This window comes from Cupressus sempervirens, chromosome 11 (genome assembly GCF_028749045.1).
Source record: "Cupressus sempervirens isolate cs-2001-9-10 chromosome 11, ASM2874904v1, whole genome shotgun sequence".
Taxonomy (NCBI): domain Eukaryota; kingdom Viridiplantae; phylum Streptophyta; class Pinopsida; order Cupressales; family Cupressaceae; genus Cupressus; species Cupressus sempervirens.
In genome coordinates this window covers 702,848,980-702,859,995 of record NC_143128.1, presented here as the reverse complement: position 1 = coordinate 702,859,995, position 11,016 = coordinate 702,848,980, and positions in this window count along the sequence as shown.

The following is an 11,016-nucleotide window of genomic DNA, read 5'->3' as shown; positions in this document are numbered from 1 at the left end:
ATAAATTTCATCCAATTCTACACATTTCATCAGTTTACATCATTTTCAAATTCTAAACACATATACCATTTTTTTTGTCATTAATGGTGAACTATCGCATTCTCATATCACGTTTCTTCATAAAAGGTGACACAGGTTTGTGCTTTTACCCTGACATTCCTTGTTTTTAGGAGGTAATTCCTACATTTATGGGGTTCATTCCTACTTTTTAGGAGGTATGATCATGCCCAGGGCTAGGTTTCCATGAGAAGACCCTTTGGGTTCAGTTTCAAAGGGATAGGGCTTGTTTCCTAAATTTTAGGAGCATCCCTAGATTTTAGGGATGAGACTGCCAGTGGATTCTTGATTTCCGACTTCAGTAACAGATAGCTGATAGGATGATTTTATGGTTTGTGATGTCAGTTGGGTAGTTTATGGCTATTTGGGTTATATTTTTAATATTTCCTAAGTTAGCGTTTAATATTTAAATAAGGCTAAGTTAATAGCCATTTTGGAGTAATAAGGGAATTTTGGCCTCATTTGGATGCGTATCCCATGTTATGATAGCTCGTTGGAAAGGTCTTGAAATTCTCTAAATATTCCTCTTTGGTCTCAAGGCAATTCGATGAGTGGATTTATTACTATGGTGGAAAAGGTCATTTTCTAGTGAAATGGTCACTTTAAAATAAGATTTAATTTATTTTTATAGCCAACGCCAATTGGGGGTCACTTTAGGGTTCAAATTGCTTTGCAAGGGGTTATAAGGAGATGGGCGCCATTTCTCATGATTATGCATATTTTTCAAACACTTCTTTTCAGATTTTCTCTACTTGAGCGATTTTCATTCTGGGATGCAAACCCCAGGGTAATTGTTGGCTAGGACGTAACCCTCAGCAGCATTGGGTATTGGTTTGTCAGTAGTTTCAACAGTATTCAGAAGGAAGGTAGATGCCACTTCAGCTTGGGCCTATAATTTGTTTTGTTGAGCATGTTCTTTGGCGTATGGGAGGTGAATTCTAGCAGCTGTACACTACCATTTCTTGCAGTCGTACTTGCAATCTTACTCTGTCATTTGCAGCACTTGGATACATAGAAAAATTGGTTACTCAGCAGCAGAATCTTGCATCTTATCAGCTCATTTTCATCAGCCAGTTGTAGCGTCATTCTTAAAGGAAATGTACAAGATCTTTTATTTGGCTCTTTAATTCAGAGATCTACTTGGTATGATTTGTATTAGCTCTAACTTTATTGCATATTGTTATTTATTTTTAGACTCTTTTCTTGCCATTTGTTACTTCTCATTTCTATGTGGAATAATCATCAAAAACACAAAAAAAAAAAAAACTCTTCTGCATTTCCATCTAGTTCTACAAGAAAACATTAATAAACAAGAAAAAACAAAAATAAAATAAATCTATAGCAGATTTGCAGCAGAGATCCATCAGGGATCTTTCAGTTTTGCTCCTAAAGCTTCATTTTTCCATTGAAGGTTTTTGACCCCTAATCCCCCTAATTCTTTAGGTTTATAGATATGCTTCCACTTGATGAGAGCCCACTTATTATCTCCATCCCTATCATTCCATAGAAAATTTCTCATCTTAGTTTCAAATTTCTTAAGATTTTGCTTAGAAAGAGGGAGGCAGGAAAGTGGGTAGGTAGGAATGGCTGATAGTACTGCACTAATCTTAGTACATTTTCCTGCCTTAGTTAGCCATCTGTCCTTCCACAAACCTAACTTGGAATCTAATTTCCCTAGAGTATCATCCCAAACCTTACCCGACTTAGTTCCTTTCTCTAAGGCTACACCAAGATATTTGCAGGGGAAGGTTCCTTTCTTAAAACCCATGTCCTACAAATTTGTTCCTCAATTTCTATCTTGGTGTTTATAAAGAAAATTTCGGATTTGAGATTGTTGACCTTCTGTCCTGAGGCTTCCACATATAGGTTAATAATTCTTTTAAGAGATCGAGCTTCTGCAATTGTACTTTTCCTGGGCAGAATCGTGTCATCAACAAACTGTTGGTGAGTTATATTAGGTAAATTTTTGGAGACAGTGATACCTGAGATCTGTTGATTGTTGTATGCATCTTGAACCAATCTTCCAAATGCTTTCACCATAATAATGAACAATGAGGGGGATAGAGGGTCCCCTTGTCTAATTCCTCTAGATATATCAAAAAAAGCTTCTAGAGTTCCGTTGATGAGTACCAAAATTTTAGGGGTTGAAATAAATTTGAAGATTAGATTAATCCACTGGTGTGAGAACCCAAAAGCTTGTAACGTTTTACATAGGAACCTCCAATCTACCATGTCATATGTTTTCTAAATATCTAGTTTCATGAGCATAAAAGCTTCCTTATTGAGCCTTGCAGAGTGAATAGTTTCTTGAATGGTGATGATACCATCTAGAATGGATCATCTCGGCATGAAACCAGTTTGTTCCTCCGAAATAATCTTAGGGAGGATCTTTTTGAGTCTGTTCGCTATAATCTTGGAGAAGATTTTATAGACTGTGTTGCATAAAGCAATTGGTCTATAATCTCCTGGAAAATCAGGATCAGACTTCTTAGGGAGCAATGCAATGAAGGAGTAATTAATTTCAGCAAGGAGAGAGCCTCCATTTCTAGATGCTTTGATTGCTTTCCAAAGGTCAACTCCTATGATATCCCAACATTTTTAGAAAAGGAATGCCTGGAATCCATCAGGACCCAGATATTTATCTGGATTCATGTTGAAAACCACACTCTTAACTTCTTCTAAGGTTATAGGTTTGATCATATTAATGTTATCTTGGCAATCTACAACTTTAGGAATGACTTTTAGAAGGCTCATTTGCACTGTGTAATTTGAACCTTTATGATTATTTAATAAGTTTTTGAAATGATTAACAAAGGTGTCCATGATTTCTCCTGGTTTTTCGGTTGAGATTCCTTGTTGATTTTTGACACTCATGATTCTGTTCTTTTCTCTATTATATATGGTGGATTTATGAATGAATTTAGTATTACGGTCATGTTTTGCCAACCATCTTTCTCTCGATTTTTGCCTCCAGAATATCTCTTCTTTAGATAGAATATCTTCTTGTTTGGCTAACAATTCTTTTTCAAGGAGATCGCTCTTATTATCCATACCTTTGCTAATCACTTCCAAATTAAGATCTTTAAGCTGGCTTTCTATATCCAATTTTTCTCTGAAAATGTTGTTAAAATGTTCTTTATTCCACCTAAGGATATGATCCTTAAGCATTTTTAATTTGTTGACGAAGATAAACATTTTAGACCCTGCGAAGCTCTCTTGGTCCCACCAAGATCTTACATTACTGAGAAAATTTGGATCTAGGAACCACTTTTTCTCACATTTGAATGGGTTTCTATTCGGCTTAAGGGGCTCTATGAATTCAAATCTAACTGGGAAATGATCTGATCCAGCTATGGGTAAAATTGAAGACTGAATGTCAAGATTGATTGAATCTAGTTCCCCTTTAATCATAAATCTATCGAGTTTCTCTACTATGTAAGCAAAGTCCTTTCTTCTATTGTTACATGTATAAATGCCATTATTGGTGGGAATGTCAGTTAGATTATGAATGGCACACCACTCTTTAAATATTTTAGATGCTTGCAATAGCATCTGAATGCCACCAACTTTTTTGTTGAGGTTAAGGATGGTATTAAAGTCTCCTCCTAATAGAAAAATTCATTATTATGGCTATTCAAGAATTGACCTAATTCTTCCTAGATTAGTTTTTTATCAGTATTATTAACCGGACCATACACATTAATATAATGAAATTGAGGTTTGATTTTAAACTTTCAACCTTACTGCTAATCCAATTATTAGAACTATTAAGGATACTTAAACTAACCTTTCTTGGGTCCCAGAGGATTCCTAACCCCCCTAATGCCCCTAAAGATTCCTAAAACATGGATTGCCATACTCCAAGCATCCTACTTAACTTATCTATTTCTATAGAATTTAATTTAGATTCTTGAATTAGAACAATATCAGAGTTAAAAAAATTTAGGTTATTTTTTAATAACCTTTTTTTGCTAGGGGCGTTGAGACCCCTAGCATTCCAAGTAGTGATCTTCATACCTGATCGGGAAGGCACTTCCCCTTCCCATTGTGGAAAATTTGGTCTATCTTCTGCTGTTCCTTGCTCAGACCCTCTGTTTCTCTAAGAGTCTTTAGAGATTTCCTGCCTCTTTTACCCTTTACTTTGCCGCAATTTGGGGATTTAGGTCCTTCTTGAGACATGTAGATACCTAGCTGATCTAGGTTTACTTCCGCTGTCTATACTATATCCTTTTTTTCTGTTATGGACTGTTCTTGATCCTTTAGCTCAACTTATGATAGAATCTGTTTACCTAGACCCATTTGATTGGTAGACTCTATTGCCAGATCTTCCATTTGAATGTTTAATATATCTCTTCTAAGATCTTCATGAGTGTAGTTCTCCCCCCCTAACTGAATAATTCTCTGGATAAGTTCTTCCTTCTGAGTTGTTGAAGTATTGTCACAATCTTCAGGGCTGAAAGCTTGGACTAATTCATCAGTAAGATGATCAATCTTTTCCCTTTCTGCCTTTGACATGTCTAGTACAATGTATGATGAATCTACGAAGTCTCCTTATTCAAAAATTCCTGAAACTCATTGATTGTTATCTTAGCTGTTGTGTCACTGTCTTTGACTTGATACTAAATTTTGTTGCTAGGGGTAAATGGAGAGTAGCAGGTATCTATAGGATTTTTCCAAAACTTGTTTTTTTTGGTGGCTTTCTCTGGCATTCTTTCATCTAACCTAGGCTGATTAGGTTTTGGGAAGCTTTCATCCTTTTGAGATTCTTCAACACTTCTATCCCTACATGAAGTGAATAACATGCGGTTTTCTAGCTCTACTACTTGATTTTCTTGGATATCTTCTGGATGATCTGTTTGTTGAGGGTCAGGGATCCCTCTCAGTTGACAATCTTTGCTTACTTGCATTTTTGTTCCCTTAGATTCCTTGTACTGTTTACAAGTTGGCTCTTCCATTTCACTAGTACAGTTTCTTTTGCCTTTTGGGAGCTTTGTCTTTATGCCACCAAATCCACTTTTATTAATCTTATGTTTTTTCTTGCAATTTCATATTTCCTTAAATTCCTTGTCAGCTTTGGGGGAGACACCAGTCTTCATTACTCTTGTATCCTTTATTAATTCTACTTTTGAGGCTAATGGTGAGCCTGCTATCTTATTTGAAATGATTCTTTTCAATGAATCCCTTTGTCTTGTTTGAGAAACTTGACCGATCTGGATTTATGGATATCGGATCTATTTTCCTGGAGTTTTGATCCTTTTGACTATTTTAGAACTCATCCTTGGAAATTTTTTCCTGAAGTCCGAGGTAAGGGGAAGGACCTCAGGTCTGATATTCTGTGTAATATCAAATTTCAAGATATCAATAATCTTCCCTTTATAAGCTTGAAAGCTTATAGTATACAAAGCTTTCCTAGTAATAATTTTCTTTTGGAACTCTGAAGGGTGATTACTATTTAAATTAATGAGAATTTTAACACTGTTACAGCTAAAAAAAGAAGCGTCAATAGCAATATTTTTCCTATTGTAGTGCCTATCTCATAAATGATATCAATATCACATAGCTCCAGAGGAAGAGACAACATGGAAAACCATAATGGGATAATGCAATCCACCCTATCTATATGAAAATTAGGAAACCATTCTACGAATTTGATACAGTAGCCTTTAAAAAAACATTCAGAGACAAAAATAAATTCATTTTTAACTGATTCTTCTTCACACTTTAAAAACAATGTGTTTTCATAACGGTGGAAAATACTTACTTGGTCCTGGCAGTTACTCAATAGCCATTCCATTAGAGGATGGATATCTTTGGAAGGACCAGTCCAAATTGCAAAGATCCCTTTCAATTGACATTCGAGCCAAGAATTTTCGATGTCATCAATGGTGATGTGAATCGAGTTATCATGGCAGTAGGACCGCAATGTTCCGAGAGAATTATTAGGGTTAGGAGAATGGGAGTCATGGCTACGCCGTCTGTGAGGAGGTATGTATGTAGGAGGGGAAACTAGTTTAAAATCTAATTCGTCATTTGAAAGGCTTGGAGGAAATGAGGCATTCCACGAGAGGGGCTCAGTTATGAGTGATTTTGGATGGACTTTTAAGCATCACTTATTGAATGATTATGAAGATGGTAGGAATTGGAACATTGGGAATATAATGTATTCCTCTTTTACATGTGATCAAAAATAAGTTTTATCATGTTGTTAAAGAACTTAATACTTTTTTGATTTGGTGTTAGCCGAGAAAAAGTGTTTTGTGTTCTTTTCTTACCTCTAGTTGTTTGGATTGTTTAGTTGTGGTTATGTCAAAATATTAGGCGATTTGGTGTTGGAACTTAGAGATGAAGCATCTATGGAGAGTAATATTCCACATATTGAGATACTAGGGATTAATGAAGTTATTAGAAAGGATGGAACTTCTAGGACTTACCTATGTGATGGTGATTTGATTCCTTTTATGGAATGCATAGAGGGTCATGAAGAAAGAGTTTCGAATAAGTTTTTTGATTCTTGGAAAGATTTATTGGTTAATGTTAATGGGATTTCATTTGAAATCACTAAGTAATTCATTGCTAATGCCACTGGCCTTGTTGTGGAAGGGAGGAATTGGAGAAAATAGTCAAGGGTTAAAAATGAATACATCTTGAGGAAATTCCTTCAACCAAATGAGGCTCCTAAACAATTCCGTGGTGGTTATGATGAGGATAAACTTCTAGAGACATTAGTTGTCATTTTCTATGCTATTATGAGGTACTTTATGCTTGAAGATAGGTTTAAGGTTTTATTCTATTATCATTTTCCTATTCTTGACCACTTTAGCAATAAAAAGATTTTTTATTTTTCTTTCATGTTATTGAAATCCATAGAGGATTTCATCTATAATGTGCATAAGAAGAGGGATGAAGGTAAGAGTTACACTAGTCCCACAAGCTCTAATGTTTCACCCCTTTAGATTCCATAAGGATCTTAACCCTTAGGTGCAAATTTTGGCCCCATCCACACCAAAAGCATATGATACCCCATAAACCTTGTCCCCATATGGTTAGCCCATAGAAAATAAAGGTCCCTCTTCCATTATCAAGAAGATTAAAATGGAAACATTGAGTTTTTTGATGCGGATAGTGTTGGAGCCATCAATACAAAGACAATGCCTAGGACCATCAAGCAATTGAGAGAGAATGATCCCTATACTTGACCCAAGTTAGGAGAAATTTCTTAGCTTTGACTCTATCAAGAATACAAAGAAGAAAAATTGGCCTAATCCTAAAAGGAAAGCTACTAAGAAGAATCATGGGGAACTTGATGAGAAGGAGACTACTAGTGAAGACAAAGGTGAGGATACCACTACTAGTAGTCAAGAAATCCCTATGCCATCTAGTGGGTCAAACACTTTTAAGACTGAAGAAAATACCCCAAATTTTAAGATGGGGGATCAAGGGATGATCACCTGCCCAATTAGGAACTTGAACATGAAATATGGGGACTCAAAATCTTGTGGATAATCTATAGAAGGATCCCATGGAAGGAGAAAATAAAAGGAAGTGAACCCTATGGCCCATAAATTGTTAGAAAGAATCCCCTTGTGAAGGAAGATCATGCTAGAATAGAGGAGATTATCACTACCTCAATTAACAATAATACAAACTTGGAGGATAAGTTTGATTGGGTGGTGAACTTCTTAATTCATTGAATGCATTATGTAGCCACCTCCCTCCACATTATGGAGGAGGATAAGAAGGATCTCAATTATGTGGACATGGAGACTACTCACTTCCTCTATCATTTTATTGTTGATGACCCATTGTGACTCTTGCTAGAGAATCTAGATAAGATGAAGACAGATAGTTGGCTCCTCAACCTCTAGCTTTTTGTTTTTTCTATTTTTATATTTAATATTTACTATTTTTCCCATACGTCTTCTTTGGTTAAAACCTATTGGACCTCTTTTATGCCCAAACTTTTAAATTGGGCTAGAACTATATGTTATTATATGAATATGCTAATTTCTCACTATAGTAGTTATAGATACAAAAATTATTGTTTTGGGGGATTTTAGTATTAAAGAAGTGGGTAGGTTAGTCTATTGGTACTAAATTACAACTGAGTCTCAACAATTTTTTTTTTTTTTGGGCCAACCTCCATTTTGGCTTCTTTTTAATATAAAAAACATGGAAATTCAGTATGAACATGACCACATCAATGAATGAAAACCTTTTCAAGTTTTTTTTATCTACAACTAGTAATGTTGATCCCTTAGTCATATAGTCTATTAGTTTCAAAAACATAGTCATTCACAAGGCAGGCTTATTTGATCATCCTTGCGACCGAGTCAACCTATATAGGCCGAGCTAAAGAATGAAGACTTGTACATATTCCAAGTCATATATCAAGCAATATTTATTATCGAGTGACATAATGGTTGTGAAGCTTATCAGAGATAATAGTGTATGTTGAGTTTGTACAATAATGGACGTCAAGTGATACAAAGGATGAGTAACTTAGTTTATGTCAAGCATAGTTGAGGCTGAGGAATAGCATGAAGAAACAATTTATGTCATGTGTTAGTGTGATGTAAGTGTCTATTAACAAAATTTAACATATTTGTTTGGAATGACACAAAATCTTATGTTAATCATTTTTATTAGGATGGAAACACGTTTTAAAAATCAAGGAGGTAATAAAGGATGTGATTACATGTTCAAAGGAAGATAAATAATCCCTAGGTAAGACAATCCATCAATGAGAAAAATTAAATGCCTAACCAATGAAAGGATTGATTCTAGATCATTGATTTTCATCTAAAAGCTTTGAACTATCATCTATTTAAGGAGAGTTTACAACCTAATTTGACGTGATGAGTGTATGGGTGCATGTGTGTGGAGATTTTGATTGCATGTGAAGTTTTAGAGGTGAATTAAAGTGTAGAGACCAAGCAATATAGTGACGAGTTTTGAGCAAAGAAAGAGGAGATCTATCATAGTAAGGTGATATTACATTGCATAGAGGATATCTATTATCAAGAATTTAAGTGCTAACTAAAGGATCAGATACTAAACATTCTAACAAGTGTTGTAGGGTTTAAATCTCTTAATAGAGTAGCTTTAATATGTTTATGTAAATCTCTTAATAGATTACTTACCTTAAATTATGATGTAAAAATATTTTAACCAAGGTAGAACCTAATTCTTTTATCCTTTAATAGGGTAGATCCTTCACATGGTAGATCATCAGAAGTGATCAAGTCATTGTAGCCTTAAGAGGCACAACTTTATTGCTACAATATTGAAGATTTTATGGGTGTCATCCCCACCCAAGTTTTACATTCACCTTGGAGGTTTTCTTTGTTACCAAATCTATGTGTTATTGTGTTATGTCTTTATGAGTGTATAGTCATGAAGTTAGAAGGTGGATTTGATATTATATTAATGCGAACGATTGCATTGATATGAGATGGATGTTTAAATGAGGGTTTTATGTAGTATATCAATATGTTTCATGTAGATAGAAGTTTTATACATCCTAATTTACCACGGATAGAAATAACAATTACATGCAAATATAAACAATATCAAAAAATAATAGATCACACAGAAAAAGAACACAAGACACCAAGATTTAATGTGGTTCACCCTATCCCTAGGCTATGTCCACCAAATAGCAAGTCTGATATTATTGTGATCTAGTGATTACAACTTGATTATAATTCATAATCCCTTATAGCTCAATACCACCGTAAGAACCAATTTTTGCATCACAATAGTGCAACAATCCCTAACCCTAAGCCCTTTTATACAAGTATTTTTATCATTTTAGGATTATAATTTATAATTAAATGTCAGCCCAAAATCTCAATAAAATAGGGTATTAAAAAAATTCGGGGTGATGCCTTGAGCCCCAAAGAATTTATGAAGTATGTAGAGTACTTTCCTGATTAGTCATCACAAACTAACATGTCTTCAATAACTGAGTCACTTGGTTAACACAAAAACTATGAACAACTCAGTATCGACCAAGCAACACTTCATTCTTTGACTGACTCCTCCAACTCTAAGGTCAAACCATACCTTCATTCAAGATTGCTAGCCAACCAAGGATGCTCTTGCATCAAACATCCTAGGTTTGAAAATGTGTTCTTAATAGCTAGAAGAGCATCTTCTAAGATTCAAAAAATAAATCCCAAATTGGTTCTTCACATACATATCCTCCATGTCCTCAACTTGTACACTCTTTTACTTGCTCTTCTTCTACTTCTTCACATCCATCCTTAGTGTTCCATAGGTTTTCTTTCCTCACTAATCTCTAACCCTCTCAGAATCTACCAACTCAACTTAGCTACCAATATTCAGGTTCCTTCTACCAAGCTCTTCATTCTACAATGGAATCAAGGAATGCTTCCTGTCATCTTTCACAATTGTAAATACATTCTTGAAACAATCATGCACAACCCTATAATTATACTGCCAAGGTCTACCAAGAAATACATCAAAAGTATTCATGTCCACAATATGACACAACACTTGATCCTTATACTACCCAATATAGAAATCAATAAGGCATTGCTCCCACTTCCAAAGCATAAGGATGTTTTCTCAACTTGGAACTAGGATAAGGATGTCTCATTCTCTTCAAACCAAGTTTCTAAATCATCTCCTCAGCAACAAGGTTTTAAGTACTACAACCATCCACAATCACATTGTAGAATTTACCACTAGACTTACAACAAGCCCCAAACAAACTAGTCTTCTAACAAGAATCTAGTGTCCTCTAACCAATTAGTACTTGCTAAGCCAAGAAACTCTCTCCTTGTTCAGGTTGACTGTCATGATCTTAAACCTCATTCAAAACAACAACTCTTTTGTCACCAACCTTAGGAAATTCATAAAATCTATGTCCTACTTCTCCACGTTTGTACCAAGTACCCTTAAAATCACCTCTACCTATCCTCCTCTTCTAATCAA